General features: G+C 55.9%; 1 protein-coding gene across 1 annotated transcript in view; it reads right to left on the bottom strand.

Moving 5' to 3' along the window:
- The window catches only part of AANAT (aralkylamine N-acetyltransferase), a 282,598-nt gene that overhangs the window by 128,945 nt on the left and 145,205 nt on the right, over positions 1–8,448 (bottom strand). The gene's annotated exons all lie outside the window — the stretch shown is intronic.

Raw genomic sequence — 8,448 nt, 5'->3', positions numbered from 1 at the left:
GGGAAGGCAGGATTCCCTGCTTGCTCCTTTCTTGAGTGGCAGTGATCCTTGGCTGCAGGGGAGAAAGCAGCTCCTGAGGCTGCAGCTGGGCCATATCCTGCAGCTGGGGCTGAAGATCCCTCATAAGAGGGTTCTCTTCCATCCTCAGTGCATCTTGTCCCCCTCTCTTCATCTCTCTGCCCCCTCTTTGTGTGCAGTTCTTTGAAAAAGAAAACGTGGGCACATGTGCAGGGAGGGCAGGGGAGAAGGTGGCAGGACCTGGGCATCTGCCACCTCTGGGGAGAACTTCTTCCAAAGCCCTTCAGGGACCCGGGTTGGTGCCGGTTCGGGCTGTGGGGGGTGTTGGTGTCAGCAGGTGACATTGCAATGAGAGGTGTCAGGCCTGGTGTGACACTGCCCGTGGGGCACTCAGTGTCCGTGGGGCACTTGGTGTGTGTGAGCACCCTGTGTGTGTGCAACACTCCGTGTCTTGGGAGCTCAGAGCGATGATCACTGCCCGGCTGTGGGTCACTCACTGTGTGTGAGGAGCTCAGAGCGTGGGGCACTCACTCTTTGTGGTGAGGAGGAGGAAGGCTGCTGGCTCCCTACCCTCCCGCGTCCACTCTACACACAAGGTTCCTCTCCAGCCAAGGAATATCCGTGGTTCCAGCCATGGCATCCTTGGCCTCCGAGCAGAGCCTGTCCCAGCTCCTGGACAGTGCTCTCCTCACTCCCCATGCCGTCAAGTTTGATGACCTGCACAGCGTTCTGCGCATCATTCTCCAGCAGCTGGGCCTGCAGAACCTGTGTCTCCAGGAGGTGTGGCAGCGCCAGCCGCCCGAGGTCCTCTCTCTGTCCGCCTCTCTCCGTTGGGGAGCTGAAGGACAGGATTGAAGCCAATGAGAACATCACCAAGGTAGCTGCTCTTGCGGGGCCTGCGGGTGCTCCCCCGTGCGATGCCCACGCCTCTGGAGTCCACACCACCCTTGCGCTGCCTTTAGACCGAGGTCTGGTTTAAGACCCAGCTGGCCACCCTCTCCATCCGTTTGGTCCCTGCTGCTGACCTGTGGCTTGGGGAACGACCTGTGCTCCTCAGGCCGCCGAGAAGCTCCTCCTGGGCCTCACCTCCTGCTGCAAATGCCCTTGGGTGCACGCAGCGCTGGGGATCCTGGAGAGGGGCCTCATCCTGTACGGCGCTGAGCTGCTCACGAACGTGCTTCACCCGACTGTGCCCAGAGGGAAGAAAGAAGCTGGGTTGCCGGACAGAGCCCCCTTCAGCGCTGTAGGGCCAGATCCTGCCAGGGCTGGGACCTTTAGGGAATCCACACCCTGGGGACACAGCCGGGTTCCTCTGGAACCCAGAGCCCCTCGCCAGAGCTGCAGCCTGGCTGCCCCGGGGCCCAGGCCGTCGGGGCAGTGACCCGGCCAAGGGCTGCCAGGCTCCAGAGCAGCGGCCAGGAGCCCCCGGCACGGGTCTCGCGGGGAGCCTGGTGTGGGCAGGCAGGGCTGGATCCATCCCTGCGGACTGGGCTTGTGCAAGGGCCTTGCCGGGGCAGGGCCGGAGGCTCTGGGGAGCTGCTGCCCCTTCTTGGCTCTTGAGAATGGGACCGATGTTTTAGTGCTGCCCGTGCTGCCCTCTCAACCCGGCTGGGCCGCACCACGCGCTGTCCCCAGGCTCTGTGCCGGCCACAGCGAGGGGGAAGGTCCTGGTCCCCGGGGACCCTCCCCTGGGGCTCATCCCCACCGCCCGTCTCTGGGGCCATGGCTCTCTCCCAGGCTCTCCTCGAGGAAATCCGAGACCTGAAGGCTGCCCAATCCCGTATGGCAGAGGCCACACGTGAGATGTCGGCCCAGACGGCCGACCAGCAGGCACAGGTGAGGCCTGGGGGCGAGCACTCGTGCTGCCGGCTGGCTCGCTGGGGTGGTCCTGGTGGGGTTCCCAGCCACGTCCCTGCGCTGGAGGAGGCCTTGGAGCCTCCATGGCTTCTGGACCATTAGAGTGCATCCATCCCGTCTCAGAGCCCATTGTTTCTCCCATTCTTGCAGCTGGATGTGTTGAGGGCAGCCGTGGAGAACGTTAGACAAGAGGCAAAGGCAGCGATGAAGAGCCTGTGAAGGGAATGTGAGAGGGCGTGGGAAGAATACTCCAATAGCTCCAGGGACATGACTGCACAGTTGGAGCGCCTCGGGCATTCCTTGAAACTCCAAGAGCAGGTGAGAGCCTCTGGGTCCCAGCTGGCAGGGAACAAGGCACCAAAGCAGCAGCAGGACAAGAGCCGTGGGGCAAATGACCTGCTGGCACCAAGAGCCCATGGCCACTGGCCAGGTCACCTGGCTCTGTCCCCATGGGACAGCCAGCCCCCCTTGTGCAGCAGCACCTTCTGCTCTTCCCCCATGCAGAAGGACCAGAAGCTACTCAAACAGCTCCAGGCCAATGTCAGGCATCTGCAGAAAGAACACAAGCAGCTCAGCTCTGACATAGGCAATCTACAGGACAGCTGGCAGGAGAGAAAGATATCAAGGTAGGTGGCTGAAAACTCCTGCAGGGTCAGAGCAGGCTCCAGGCAGATCCAGGCTGGGCATCACAAGGGATCTGTCCCTCTGCCAACCTTCTGGCAGCTCTAACAGTCCTGGAAGACTGGGGAAGTTCCACTGGACTGGAGGCTGATGTTGTGCCCATCTACAAGAAGGGTCTCAGGGAGGATCCAGGAAACTACAGGCCTGTCAGTCTGACCTCAGTGCCAGGGAAAGTCATGGAACGGGTGATCTTGAGTGCGATCATGAAGCATACACAAAAGAACCGGGTGATCAGGCCCAGTCAACATGGGTTCACAAAAGGCAGGTCTTGCCAAACTAACCTGATCGCCTTCTATGACAAAGTGACTCGGCTGCTGGATAAGGGAAAGGCTGTGGATGGATCTTCCTGGACTTCAGTAAAGCCTTTGACACAGTTTCTCACAGCATTCTGACTGAGAAACTGTCACCTCTGGCCTGGACAGGCGCACACTCTCCTGGGTGGAAAACTGGTTGGATGGAGGGCCCAGAGAGTGGTGGGAAATTGTGTGAAATCCAGCTGGAGGCCAGTGACAAGTGGGGTTCCCCAGGGCTCAGTGCTGGGTCCAGCCCTGTTCAATGTCTTCATCAATGACCTGGATGAAGGCATCGAGTGCACCCTGAGCAAATTTGCAGATGACACTAAGCTGGGTGGAAGTGTCGATCTGCTGGAGGGTAGGGAGGCTCCAAAGGGAACTGAACAGGCTGGACCGCTGGGCAGAGTCCAACGGCATGAGGTTTAACAAGGCCAAATGCCGGGTCCTGCCCTTGGGGCACAACAACCCTGGGCAGCTACAGACTAGGAGAAGTCTGGCTGGAAAGCTGCCTGGAGGAGAGGGACCTGGGGGTGTTGGTTGACAGCGACTGAACATGAGCCAGCAGTGGCCCAGGTGGCCAAGAAGGCCAAGGGCATCTTGGCTTGGATCAGAAACGGCGTGACCAGCAGGTCCAGGGAGGTTCTTCTCCCTCTGGACTCGGCACTGGTGAGGCCGCTCCTTGAATCCTGTGTTCAGGTCTGGGCCCCTCACCACAAGAAGGATGTTGAGGCTCTGGAGCAAGTCCAGAGAAGAGCAACAAAGCTGGTGAAGGGGCTGGAGAACAGGCCTTACGAGGAGCGGCTGAGAGAGCTGGGGGTGTTTAGCCTGGAGAAGAGGAGGCTGAGGGGAGACCTCATTGCTCTCTGCAACTACCTGAAAGGAGGTTGTGGAGAGGAGGGAGCTGGGCTCTTCTCCCAAGTGACAGGGGACAGGACGAGAGGGAATGGCCTCAAGCTCCACCAGGGGAGGTTTAGGCTGGACATTAGGAAAAAAATTTTCACGGAAAGGGTCATTTGGCACTGGCAGAGGCTGCCCAGGGAGGGGGTTGAGTCACCTTCCCTGGAGGTGTTTAAGGGACGGGTGGACGAGGTGCTGAGGGACATGGTTTAGTGTTTGATGGGAATGGTTGGAGTCGATGATGCGGTGGGTCTCTTCCTACCTGGTTATTCTATGATTCTATCATTCTCTGCAAAGCACCAAAATGCCTTTCTGGGAGATTTTGGAAGGGGCTGAGGAGGAACAGGGTGCTCAGATTGCACGGAGACAGCTTGGACCCTGCTGCAACATCACGGGGGGCTTTCTGTGTTGCAAGGTTTTGTTCAAGTCTCTGCAGAAGCTAGAGAAGGAAAAAGCTGACAAGGAGGACGTGATGCGCGGAATCACTCAGGTACATCCTCGAGGGGCCCCAGTGGCAGCCAAGCGGGTCCCGGGCAGGGTGACACAATGACCTTTGTCCCTTGGGTGGTCAGTGGCAGAACCGGCCATCGTACCTTTCCCTGTTGCCAGAAAGCAGACAAGTCCTCCCTGGCCAGCAAAGTCAGCCAGGACCGCTTGGAAGCAATTCTGCAGCGGCTAAATGAGAAATTGGAAAAGATGGAGAGCCAGGGGTTGGGCCAGGAGCAGGGCTTGCAGGAGATGCAGCAACGGCTCATGGAAGCGGTGGACGCCAAGGTGAGGGCTGTCTTGTCCCCGACGTGTAAAAGTGGCACCTTGGGGGCTTGGCAGCCTAAGGCAGCCTCCCTGCGAGGGTCTCCTCTGCCGGGTGCCCGCGTTGGGGACCAGCAGGTCCCACCCTGGGGCGGCTGCCTGAGGATGTGCACCCGTCCCCAGCTGGACTGCCAGGAGCTGGTGCCTCTCCAGCAGCAGCTGGAGCATTTGAAGACCATGCTGGAAGAGCTGAAGGAGAAGGGGCCACTGAGAGGTGGTGCAGCTGGGATTAAGTGAGTGGAAATGGGCAGCGGTCGCCCCCTTCCTTGCCTCTGGCCATCCCGGCTAATGCCCACAGGGAAGTGCCCGGCCCTTCTCTGCTGCCTGCGAGCTGCAGTCCGTTAGGAGCTCACCCAGCCTTTCTCTCTCCTCTCCAGGTATCCCCAAGTCCATTGCCACTGCCTGTCTTGTGACAACGTCCTCAGCGAGCGGGTGCCTGGCCCGTGAGTAGCACCCGGCACTGTGGGTGGGAGGGAGGAGACGGGTGCTGGGGGTGCCCGGCTGCGTGGGACACGGGGCTTGGGTGTCAGCTGGGGGGTCCGAGCCTGCCAAGCCCCCTGCGCAGCCCTGTGCGGCAGCAGGGGCACGGGGACACCTCTGCGGGCAGGGGGGCTGCCATGGGTTTTGAGGTGCTGCCCTGAGTCGGGGTGGCTCGTTTGTCCCCCATCACCCACACGGCCTCCTGCCCTCCCCAGGAACGTCGCGGCCCTCCCTTGGCTGACACCCGTGCCCAGTCGCAGTGGAAAGGAAACCCAGCAGCACGGCCAAAGGTAGGGGAGACGAGGAGCGCCGCGCAGCCCCTGGGGTGCAGGGTGTCCCAGCTGCAGCCCCGGCGCTGGAGAGCTGGATGTATCGCAGCGGGGAGCAGCCTCAGCTCCCGCCCTGGCAGAGGGTGGCACACGGGGGGCCGCGGGGCCAGGCGCTGAGCCCCCTCGTGCCCTGTCCCCCAGGGAGCGGGCGGCTGAGGACAAGTTCCCCAGCGTGCCGCGGAGCTGCGGGGGCCAGCACACCATCACCTACCCGCTGATCCACCAGCCCAAGCCACCCAGCACCCAGCCGCCAAGCCAGCTAGGGATGGCAAAGGTCGAGGGTCGGTGGGGACGAGCGAGGGGCCACGAGGGTGATGCTGAGCATGCGGAGGAGTCCGTGCCTCAGTTTCCCCGGGGAAGAGCGTGGGGTGGGAGGATTCGTCCCTGTGAATCAGTCAATCTGTTCTCTGCTTCCCAGTACGAGGAGACAGCGCTGGTAGGCCGGGATGGCTGCGTGTACCGGGGCCAGCGGAGGAGGCAGCAGGCTGTGCTCGGTGGCAAGGACGGTACAGCCAGCGCAGACTTGTGGGGGAACCAGAGGGTGTGAAGGGGACGGCGGGGTGAGCAAGGTGACCACGGGGTTTGGGGCTCCTGGACAGCAGCACAGCTCCTTCGGGGTGGGGGCAGGACCCCTTGTCTGTGCGTCTGCTGCCGGGCAGGGGCCCTGCTGCCTGCCCCGTCCTGGGCTGGCAGAGCTGCCCCGGGGGCTGCAGGGGGCTCAGCCCTGCCCCTCGCCCCCAGGCTGTGCTGCCTCCAGCACCAGCTCCCATGGACGCCTCTCCCAGCCACTGCTCCTCCCGGCCCTGCAGAGCTGACCTGGCGCCCTGGGAGCCGAACAGGACAAGCAAGGACAACTGCTGGCAAAATCAGGACTTTTTAGGTTTTAGTCATGTCACATTAATAAAAACCTTCAATCGGTTCTGTTGTTTGAAACAAAGAAACTTACACTGAACAGTTGAATTTAACCATTAAGGCAGGTGCACTTTATTCACTTTATTCAGCGCTGGAGAAGACTCGGGATTTGACCTCAGAGTGCTTCTCCCGAGCAGCGATTTCACAAAAATTTAGACATACTATTGTTTTCAAATTCATACCCTTCCCCAAAATGGCAATTATACTTGTTCCCGGAACCTCATTGCATATCCAGGAGGAAGGAAATCAGATCAGCTAAGAGTCGTTAAGGTGTGGCCATAACTGAGTGGTCAATCTCAAGGACTCTGGGGACAAGAAGATAAGGGTTCTTGTAGTTATCTTAGTTGTTAATCTTGTTTCTAACACCTTACAGTTGATGTTCCAATCCCACTGTTTACAAATCACCATTTCAATCCCCCCTTTTTCAAGGCCTTTGCAAACTCTTTTGCAATAGTCGCAAGATTTTCCTGACTCTACTGAGGGTCTGATCTGATTTCTTTTCCATGTTTAATAACTTTCTACTGTTCACTGCATGTCTGATCTGATTTCTTTTCCATGTTTGATAACCTTTTACTGTTCACTGACAACACCAAAATGCACATTGGAACACTATACGGGTTAACAAAACTGATAGTCCCAATGCTACAACGCTGAGAAAAGATTGTTTCAACCAGGGCAAGTTTAGGAGCTAGACTGATTGGTCAAACTGGAACAACTCATGCCCTCGAAGTCAGAAAATTACTAACGGTATCTTAATAACAGATAATCAATTTCAGTTTTATTTTCTAAAACTGATGCTAGTTTCAAGATTTGAGGCCTCCTAGGCTCGGGGTACAATTGAGGTTCCTTGCATACTTACAAATACATCTCTCTAAATTATTATAATTCATGGGCACGGCTACTCCTGGTGTTAAAAGGAAGCCAGCGTAGTTTCAGATTTATATGACAGTTTTGACAACCATGTATAGTTTCCAAAGGTTTGAATGCTTGCAGGGATCCCCGAAACACATGGAACACTGGAAAAAAAAATGGCATTTAAACAAAAGGCCACACTACTGTATGTTATACAAGCAAGGTTCCCCAAATGTTTCCCCAAATGATCTCAAACCTCTACGCCATGCAGCCTTTTTTTTTTGTTTGTTTGTTTCTCAAACAAGTTCAGCTAGTTTTGTTAACTGATTAGACAGATTCTCACCTAATTCTGTGAGATCTTCTCCTGTACACTGCAATTGGTACACAGGGCTAATACTTTACTTCCATTATTTCAGAACCCAAGCAAGGCCAAAGGAAGTGCTCGATGTCAACATAGATTAGCTTCTTGACAAATTTTTAGCTGAGCTGAATGCTGTTGTATCAGAAACAATCCAATGATTCATTTTCTCCACCTGGCCTCTGACCAGTATGGAGAATGTAACTGCCAATCAGTTCTTAAAATTTCACTAATCTTTTCACCATTTTAGCACAAATGTGTACCTCTACCTGGCAATATTGCTGCAGGCACTCCAAACGAGGTATAATTTCAACCAACAATACTCTTGTGACTTCCACTTTACTTGTCCTGCACGGAAAAGCTTCTGGCCAACCTGAAAAAGTACCTGTTAATGCTAATGAATACCAGTGCCCTGCCCTCCTTTTTATTGGGAGTTCAGAGAGATCTATTTGCATTCCTATTGTTTATACAGAATATCTGTGCCCTAAAGCGTTTGTTTTGTTTGCTTTGGTTTTCTTTGGGGTTTTGTTATTTTATTCCTAACTCCTCTAAGACCAATTTCCACAGCGCTCCTGATGGCATTATTATTTGTCCATCAGGAACATAACATCACCCATTATCTACTTCTCTTCCTGCCATATTGATTATCAAGTTTCTGTCTTCCCTTCAATATTTCTCCAATTTTAAATCAGAACCAGGGATTTGAAGTTTACCGTCTGGAATCAAAGCAGATACTACTTCTGCCTTTTTCTATGGCCATCCTGGCCTCAGAATCTCCTGCCAATTTGTTACCCATTTTCCAGCCAGTATTACCTCTCTGGTGACCTTTGTAGTGTGCTGATAGCCACTTCTGGAAGATTTACAGCTTCCAGCAGCTTTAGGATTTCTACTGCATGTTTAATGTGTTTTCCTTGGGCAGTAAGGAGTCCTCGCTCTTTCCATACAGCACTGTGAGCATGCA

The sequence above is a fragment of the Phaenicophaeus curvirostris genome, chromosome 19 (assembly GCF_032191515.1).
Source record: "Phaenicophaeus curvirostris isolate KB17595 chromosome 19, BPBGC_Pcur_1.0, whole genome shotgun sequence".
Classification (NCBI taxonomy): Eukaryota; Metazoa; Chordata; class Aves; order Cuculiformes; family Cuculidae; genus Phaenicophaeus; species Phaenicophaeus curvirostris.
This window is presented reverse-complemented; position numbering and strand designations above follow the sequence as displayed.